This window comes from Coregonus lavaretus (genome assembly GCF_964263955.1).
Source record: "Coregonus lavaretus genome assembly, chromosome: 11".
In the NCBI taxonomy this organism is placed as follows: domain Eukaryota; kingdom Metazoa; phylum Chordata; class Actinopteri; order Salmoniformes; family Salmonidae; genus Coregonus; species Coregonus lavaretus.
The window spans coordinates 53,332,542-53,341,229 of record NC_139998.1 but is presented as its reverse complement, the minus strand read 5'-3'; the positions used below and the strand labels follow the sequence as shown (position 1 = coordinate 53,341,229).

Below are 8,688 nucleotides of genomic sequence, written 5' to 3'. Positions count from 1 at the left end.
AGGTGTCAGTCAGTTATTACTGTTTTCATGTCTTTCAAACATTTATATTTTACAACTGTCATCTCAATGGCCGTATTAGATGGTTAACGTAGGCCTACTCAGCCATTCTTCCCCAAACTATTTTCTATTTATTTATATTGCTTTGTTATGAAACAAGTTCCTCCCGAATAAGTTAAGTTTAGAATTACATTGCATAAGGTTAGTGGGTTACGTAATCTTTGCAGTGGGCATTTTGGTTATTGTGTTCTTGGATACTGCTCAGGGCTCACCATACTAAAGGGAAATATCCCTGTTATGTCATTAATGAGTACAAAACCCAATTACTGTCGTCCATCCATCTCTGAAACCAGGAAGTGAGATAAGAGCTTGTTTGTTTCCTGTCACAGAGGGACCAGGATAAGTTCAGAGATCAAAGAGTTGACCCATGGGCGGCACCATTAGTGCGACGTTTCATATTCCACCACCACGGTTGAGAAACCACCATGGCGGCCATTTTAAATCAAAGCACTCCCCATACATTAGTTATGCAATAGTGAGCTGTAGATTGATTTCGCCTTGTTAACAAAGGAATGGCTGGAGTGCTAAATTGGGTATTTGGCCAAGACATCAAGGTGCATCCTTATACAATAAGTATTTGCATGGTAATCTCAAATAACCAGAGTAATGTAAGAGTTCAGTATAATGCCTCATCTTGAGAACAGCACCCCATTACACAGTATCCCGACCAGTGTTGTCATTCATTTGATCCAAATGTATGAGTGCCCTCTACAGACTCACCCACAATATCTCTCCAGCAACTGGTAATTTGGAGGTAAATAGAGTGATCTTCTTGTCATCTGAGAAAGAGTATAGGTCAAGTGTATCTTTTTTTCAGAAATGACCCTTGGAAAGATCTCTAAAATGGATACTGATTTGCTAGAATTCCCTAAAGTCGTTCTACGGCCATACCAAGAATTCCAACGTCATCTTATAGGAAACACAACCCCTACATTTCCCACGGTGAAGGAACTTGAGTCAACATATTTGGCATATAAAGGCTACTTTGACTCACAACCGGGACTTTCATTGTGCAGACTTTATAATACAAATGGGAAAACAACATGATTTCAAGATGAATGGTGAAGACAGTTAGAAAAACATGTTTGAAAACTTCCTCTTGTTGTTTGCCTGAAAAATGAAGGTCTTCATATTCTTTGTACATGACCTATCAACATGTTTTGTTCTCGCTTTCCATTTCATTTCAAGTATTCATAATACAGCATTTTCTTCATCAAACACAACTTTTATATTATGATTCAGTGTTGTTTTAGAAACGGAATGTAAATAAGAGTTATTTGAATTGTCAAATATGTGCGAAAAGTTCAGAAATAAGTACGTTTTGAATCATGTATAAACAAAATGACATCATGTAATCTTGATTTGTATGTTGTTGTGTGGTAGGTTTAGACTTGATGTCTGATGTGTATTGATAAATCGCTCTATGGAGACCTGAAAATGTAAGGCATATTTAATGTGTGTTGTTTTGCAATTACCAATACAAATGTTATAACTCATTCTCAAGGTCAAATGTTATTGTGTGCTTCCTAGAGCAACTACACTATCAATAAAAGTTTATACTATGTGCTTGTTATAAATTATTATTCTTAGGAAGTACCTAACACTGTTATTCAGTATTTCAACACCAACTTAAAAGTCAAATTTGTTCAAACTTCAAGTAGAAAATATATGTATTTAAATGTTTGGATCAGTGCAGTGTTTGAATCGAAGGGTAACAAAAACAAACCATAAACAAAGCTGACTTTTAGTTGAACCTTTCAGGTTTTATTTTCCCTGGGAGAAAACACATGCCAACTTCCATTGACTTTATAAACTTTACATCTGCATTGCACATGCTCAGACACTACACCTGCGTCATCATGACATACATCAAACTCTAAAAATATCTGCACCATACACAGCCAGATATTACGTTGTCCCATCGGTTTTCCTTAAAAAAATAAGACTTGCAAAAGCTAAGATACATTACACACATACAGTTGAAGTCGGAAGTTTACATTCGCTTAGGTTGGAGTCATTAAAACTTGTTTTTCAACCAATCCACACATTTCTTGTTAACAAACTATAGTTTTGGCAAGTCGGTTAGGACATCTACTTTGTGCATGAAAAGTTATTTTTCCAACAATTGTTTACAGATAGATTATTTGACTTATAATTCACTGTATCACAATTCCAGTGGGTCAGAAGTTTACATACACTAAGTTGACTGTGCCTTTAAACAGCTTGGAAAATTCCAGAAAATGATGTTATGGCTTTAGAAGCTTCTGATTGGCTAATTGACATCATTTGAGTCAATTGGAGGTGTACCTGTGGATGTATTTCAAGATCTACCTTCAAACTCAGTGGCTCTTTGCTTGACATCATGGGAAAATCAAAAGAAATCAGCCAAGACCTCAGAAAAAAACTGTAGACCTCCACAAGTCTGGTTCATCCTTGGGAGCAATTTCCAAATGCCTGAAGGTACCACGTTCATCTGTACAAACAATAGTACGCAAGTATAAACACCATGGGACCACGCAGCCGTCATATCGCTCAGGAAGGAGACGCGTTCTGTCTCCTAGAGATGAACGTACCTGCAAGCTGAAGAACACCATCCCAACCCTGAAGCATGGGGGTGGCAGCATCATGCTGTGGGGGTGCTTTGCTGCAGGAGAGACTGGTGCACTTCACAAAATAGATGGCATCATGAGGAAGGAAAATAATGTGGATATATTGAAGCAACATCTCAAGACATCAGTCAGGAAGTTAAAGCTTGGTCGCAAATGGGTCTTCCAAATAGACAATGACCCCAAGCATACTTCCAAAGTTGTGGCAAAATGGCTTAAGGACAACATAGTCAAGGTATTGGAGTGGCCATCACAAAGCTCTGACCTCAATCCTATAGAAAATGTGTGGGCAGAACTGAAAAAGCGTGTGCGAGCCTACAAACCTGACTCAGTTACACCAGCTCTGTCAGGAGGAATGGGCCAGAATTCACCCAACTTATTGTGGGAAGCTTGTGGAAGGCTACCCGAAACGTTTGACCCAAGTTAAACAATTTAAAGGCAATGCTACCAAATACTAATTGAGTGTATGTAAACTTCTGACCCACTGGGAATGTGATGAAAGAAATACAATCTGAAATAAATCATTCTCTCTACTATTATTCTGACATTTCACATTCTTGAAATAAAGTGGTGATCCTAACTAACCTAAGACAGGGAATTTTTACTAGGATTAAACGTCAGGAATTGTGAAAAACTGAGTTTAAATGTATTTGGCTAAGGTGTATGTAAACTTCCGACTTCAACTGTACATAGTGAACTAACATGCAGCATGACATAGATTCTTCCTCGCATAATTTCAACATAAACACTGTCTTTAACACTTTTCATAGCTTTGGATTGACTTTGTAAGAGAAACTTGATCACTTGAATTTGTAACACTGTATGAATGAAGAGTGTATCGGTTTACATGCTTATGATTAACATATAAATATTGATGCATTCATGTGCATATCACTAAGGAACATCTCTCCTCATCTCTCTTTGGAAGTGTTTACATGACTCTACATAGCAACACTTCCTCTTTGGCCCATCCATGCATCATTGTAAAAAAAAAAAGTCAACCAGAGTTGAACATGAGGACAGAACAGAGGATCATAGGACTCATAAAGCAGATAGGGAGTGTTGTGTCAGAACCTACACAGGTGATGGACACTGTCTGAAGGGCAGTCAGCCAGCCAACCGAGGGCACTGTGCCAGCGGAGGCCAGATACCTCACCAGAGCCAATGACAGTTGTCCTTTTAGTTATCTCAGGTGGAGCAGCTGCATAGCAACAGGAGAAAGTTAGCACACGCACACACGCACGCATACACGCACGCACGCACACACGCATACACACACACGACATGCATACACTTAACCACAGTGACATCCCCACACTTTCACATGAACACAAAAAACTCATACATATAGTCACGTACACTCACAGAAACATACCACGGCCTTGTGGTCTTTGGCATGGAATCTGACCAGGCAGTGTTTTTTTGTGACTGATGAGCACAGCGATACCTCACACAGTCTAGATCTAAACCAGATGCTGCTGTCAGCCTCTGCTTACATTTTCTTGGTCTCTACTAAACAATGCTTAATTAATACCATCACACAATATCATCCCACTGGCAACACCATGTGCTTAGGGCAAAGGAAAAGCCAGCTCCGAGCTCCAATGCCATCCCACTCGGCACACCATCTCATTTCAACTTGGACATTTTTGGTCATATTTGGTTGAGATGTTGATCAATGAGATTTCAACCTTTATTCACCCATTCTAAAAGACAGCCAGAAGTTTATTGAATTCCCAATGTGTTTTCACTATGCTTTCAGCCATCTAAAAGCACAACCAAATTCAAAATGGGAATACAATGGCAGATATTTTGTATTTATACAACAACAACTTAATGTGTTATCACTGTGCTTCATCTAATAGCACAACCAAATGACCTGGATTGCAGTTGAGATTATATTAAAAGTACATAGCGCAAGTGATCAATGCTGTTTGAGATTCTGCGCAGATTATTATAGCAATTGGGAAGATTTTCTCAGACCTGCGACCTTTGCATGCTATGTTGAGCTTTCTATGATTACGGATGCGTCTCAATCCACCGCATCCGCCTATGTCGGCCTTCAGCATCTGCGGTGTAAAATGTCAGAGCTACAGGTGTGTTTGTCAGAAAAAACCTGTCTTCTCACGAAAATGTCTGTAGCGTCCGAACAGTTTGGCCTAGAAACTAAAGTGCAGCTGTAATCGCTGCCAAAGGTGCTTCTACAAAGTATTGAATCAAGGGTGTGAATAATTCTGTACATTTTCAATCAAATCTAAAATGATATAGTTTAGCTGTAGCAGCTAATGACGATGACAGTCATGATACTGGTGGTAGAGCTGATGGCAGAGCTGGGTGTCCCATCCACCCGATTTCCTCAGACCTGCGACCTTTGAACGCCATCTTGAACATGCACGCTTTCTATGATTGCAGAAGAAGAGATGTATAGTTATTGTAGGCTAACCTAAAAAATGTGGCCGTGTTACTCATTTTAAGGTTGAATAAATACTGTTACATTAGTTTGTAAGATAGCCTTAACTTTAGGCTATTTACCATGATACAAAAGTATTATTGAATTGTGTTTGGTTGACAACGCAACCAAATATCAAGATTTAAAGGATATCTAATGAATGGATAGTTTCATCTGAGCCACTGTTTTAATCCTATTCTTGAAATTTTTTTTTTGGTTTAGTTGGAGACGTAAATCCAACATATCATTTGTTAACTTGTCGACAAGTTAATAGGCTTTTTACTCCATTGCAAAACTGTAATTGAATTGTGTTTGGTTGTCAACTCAACCAAATATTAACATTTGAAGTAGTTGTATCTTTTGTTCCACTGACTTAGTCAGGCTTTAATTCCAGTTTGTCTACAAATAAATAATTGATATGTTGAATTCACATCTCCATCTCAACCAAGAATCAAATTGAAAGAATATAACTAAATCAAATCAAACCTTATTTAAAGTGCATTTAAAATTTGATTTAATTTAGTCCTATTCTTTAAGTTAGATTTTTGGTTGCGATGGAGACGTGAATCCATCCTATCAATAATTAATTTGTAGACACACTAGAATTAAAACCAGACTAAGTCAGTGGCATAGATGGAACTATCCAATATGTTGGAGTCATGTCTCCATCACAACCAAAACTCTAATTTAAAGAATAGGACTAAATCTAATCAAACTTAAAATGCACTTTAAATAAAGAAACATGGAGACATCAATCCAACATATTAACGTCTCCATTGCAACCAACATCTAACTTAAAGAATAGGACTAAATTAAATCAAATCAAACTTTAAATGCAATTTAAATAAAGTTTGATTTGATTTAATCCCATTCTTTAACTTAGATTTTTGGTTGAGATAGAGACATGAATCCAACATATTAATAATTACCTTGAAAAGTACATTTGAAATGAACCAAAGCTTGAAACCCTAGGCCTATATGTATTGTCTATTTAAGCAATACGGCCCGAGGGGGCTAAGGGCTGTTCTTGCACACGACGCAACGCAGAGTGCCTGGATACAGCCCTTAGCCGTGGTATATTGGCCATATACCACAAATCCCCAAGGTGCCTTTTAGAGCAGTAAAACTTAATATTTTGTCATTCCCGTGTCAACGATCAGCATTCAGGACTCGAACCACCCAGTTTATATACAGTACCAGTCAAAAGCTTGGACACACCTACTCATTCAAGGATTTTTCTTAATTTTTACTATTTTCTACATTGTAGAATAATAGTGAAGACATCAAAACTATGAAATAACTGATATGGAATCATGTAGTAACAAAAAAATTGTTAAACAAATCAAAATATATTTTATATTTGAGATTCTTCAAAGTAGCCACCCTTTGCCTTGATGACAGCTTTGCAAACTCTTGGCATTCTCTCAACCAGCTTCATGAGGAATGCTTTTCCAACAGTCTTGAAATAGTTCCCACATATGCTGAGCACTTGTTGGCTGCTTTTCCTTCACTCTGCGATCCAACTCATCCCAAACCATCTCAATTGGGTTGAGGTCGGGGGATTGTGGAGGCCAGGTCATTTGATGCAGCATTCCATCATTCTCCTTGTTCAAATAGCCCTTACGCAGCCTGGAGGTATGTTTTGGGTCGTTGTCCAGTTGAAAAACAAATTATAATCCCACTAAGCGCAAACCAAAAATCTCTAATTTGGACTCATCAGACCAAAGGACAGATTTCCACCGGTCTAATGTCCATTGCTCGTGTTTCTTGGCCCAAGCAAGTCTCTTCTTCTTATTGGTGTCCTTTAGTAGTGGTGTCTTTGCAGCAATTAGACCATGAAGGCCTGATTCATGCAGTCTCCTCTGAACAGTTGATGTTGAGATGTTTCTGTTACTTGAACTTTGTGAAGCATTTATTTGGGCTGCAATTTCTGCGGCTGGTAACTCGAATGAACTTATCCTCTGCAGCAGAGGTATCTCTGGGTCTTCCATTCCTGTGGCGGTCCTCATGAGAGCCAGTTTCATCATAGCGCTTGATGGTTTTTGCGACTGCACTTGAAGAAACTTTCAAAGTTCTTGAAATGTTCCGTATTGAATGACCTTCATGTCTTAAAGTAATGATGGACTGTCTTTTCTCTTTGCTTATTTGAGCTGTTCTTGCCATAATATGGACTTGGTCTTTTACCAAATAGGGCTATCTTCTGTATACCACCCCTACCTTGTCACAACACAACTGAGTGGCTCAAACGCATTAAGAAGGAAAGAAATTCCACAAATTAACTTTTAAGAAGGCACACCTGTTAATTGAAATGCATTTCAGGTGACTACCTCATGAAGCTGGTTGAGAGAATGCCAAGAATGTGCAAAGCTGTCATCGTGGCAAAGGGTGGCTACTTTGAAGAATCTAAAATCTAAAATATATGTTGATTTCTTTCGCACTTTTTTTGGTTACTACATGATTCCATATGTGTTATTTCATAGTTGTGATGTCTTCACTATTTTTCTACAATGTAGAAAAACCCTTGAATGAATAGGTGTGTCCAAACTTTTCACTGGTACTGCATATATATATATTTTCTGGGTTGAATTGAAACAACAGCTGTTGATGTCTTTGCAAATGCTACATAGGCCTAAAATAGTATAATTGATGATATATGACATAAAGTATGGTTACATTTCATTTGCTCTGTTAAACCTACCCTTTGGAATGACTTCGATAGCAACGGTGAATATATTTAGTTATTAAGAGATCTCTCAATAATAATTCTCACGACGGCACATTGGTGGTAGTCAGTGACAAGTATAAAGGCTGAGCTTGGTAAAAACCCTGGATGAGAGCCCACATGAATAGCTGTAGATAGATCAACTCTCCAGTAGGAGGTGCTGCTCAGCCTATAGTTTTTTATCTTCTGATAGTTGATATAACGTTGAAGATCTGCCGTTGTTTCAAAGGTACAAATGTAACATATTTCATACAAGGTTAGTCTATGTGGAAAATTGGTTACAATTATGACATAATCTTGTTGTTGAAATTTCACCCTCAAAACAGTTTACGTTGATTACTTTTTTCAAATCCAATGTATTTTCCACATAGATTCCACGTCACAATACATTGACAAATTACATTGAAACAACGTTGATTCAACCAGTTTGTGCCCAGTGGGATGCCACAGCCGTATCCATGTTCAGTCTCTTTTAAGAACTGTCTAAACAGCACCTAAAAACCATATAAATAAAAATGTCCCCTACGAGGATGTGCACCAATGCACAACAACAGGAAACAGTCAAGGCGATGAAGGTGGAGCCTTCACGTTAAACGACTGGGGTTCGACTGACATGGCCCTTTCGCTACCCCCCTGGAAGTCGCCGCCCAGGGAGGCGCGGGTGAACCGGCGGATGGTGCCGACAAAGGAGGCGGGTACAGGGTCCTTATGGAACCCCGGGACCAGTCCCAACTTGGGTAGAGGCGCTTGAGGACGGCGCGGCGAAACAGTATGTACACCCAGGGGTCCAGGATCTGGTTCCAGGTGGCGAAGCGGATGAAGAGTAGCAGGTAGCGAATCCTAGGTGGCTCCCT

General features: G+C 38.8%; 1 pseudogene across 1 annotated transcript in view; it reads right to left on the bottom strand.

The window, feature by feature from the left end:
• Window positions 1-8,304: 8,304 nt before the first annotated feature.
• Window positions 8,305-8,688, bottom strand: part of LOC311137594 (thromboxane A2 receptor-like) — a 9,082-nt pseudogene continuing 8,698 nt past the window's right edge. The window contains exon 2 of the transcript in view: window positions 8,305-8,686. The product of the transcript in view is annotated as a thromboxane A2 receptor-like (transcript). The remainder of the gene's footprint in view (window positions 8,687-8,688) is intronic.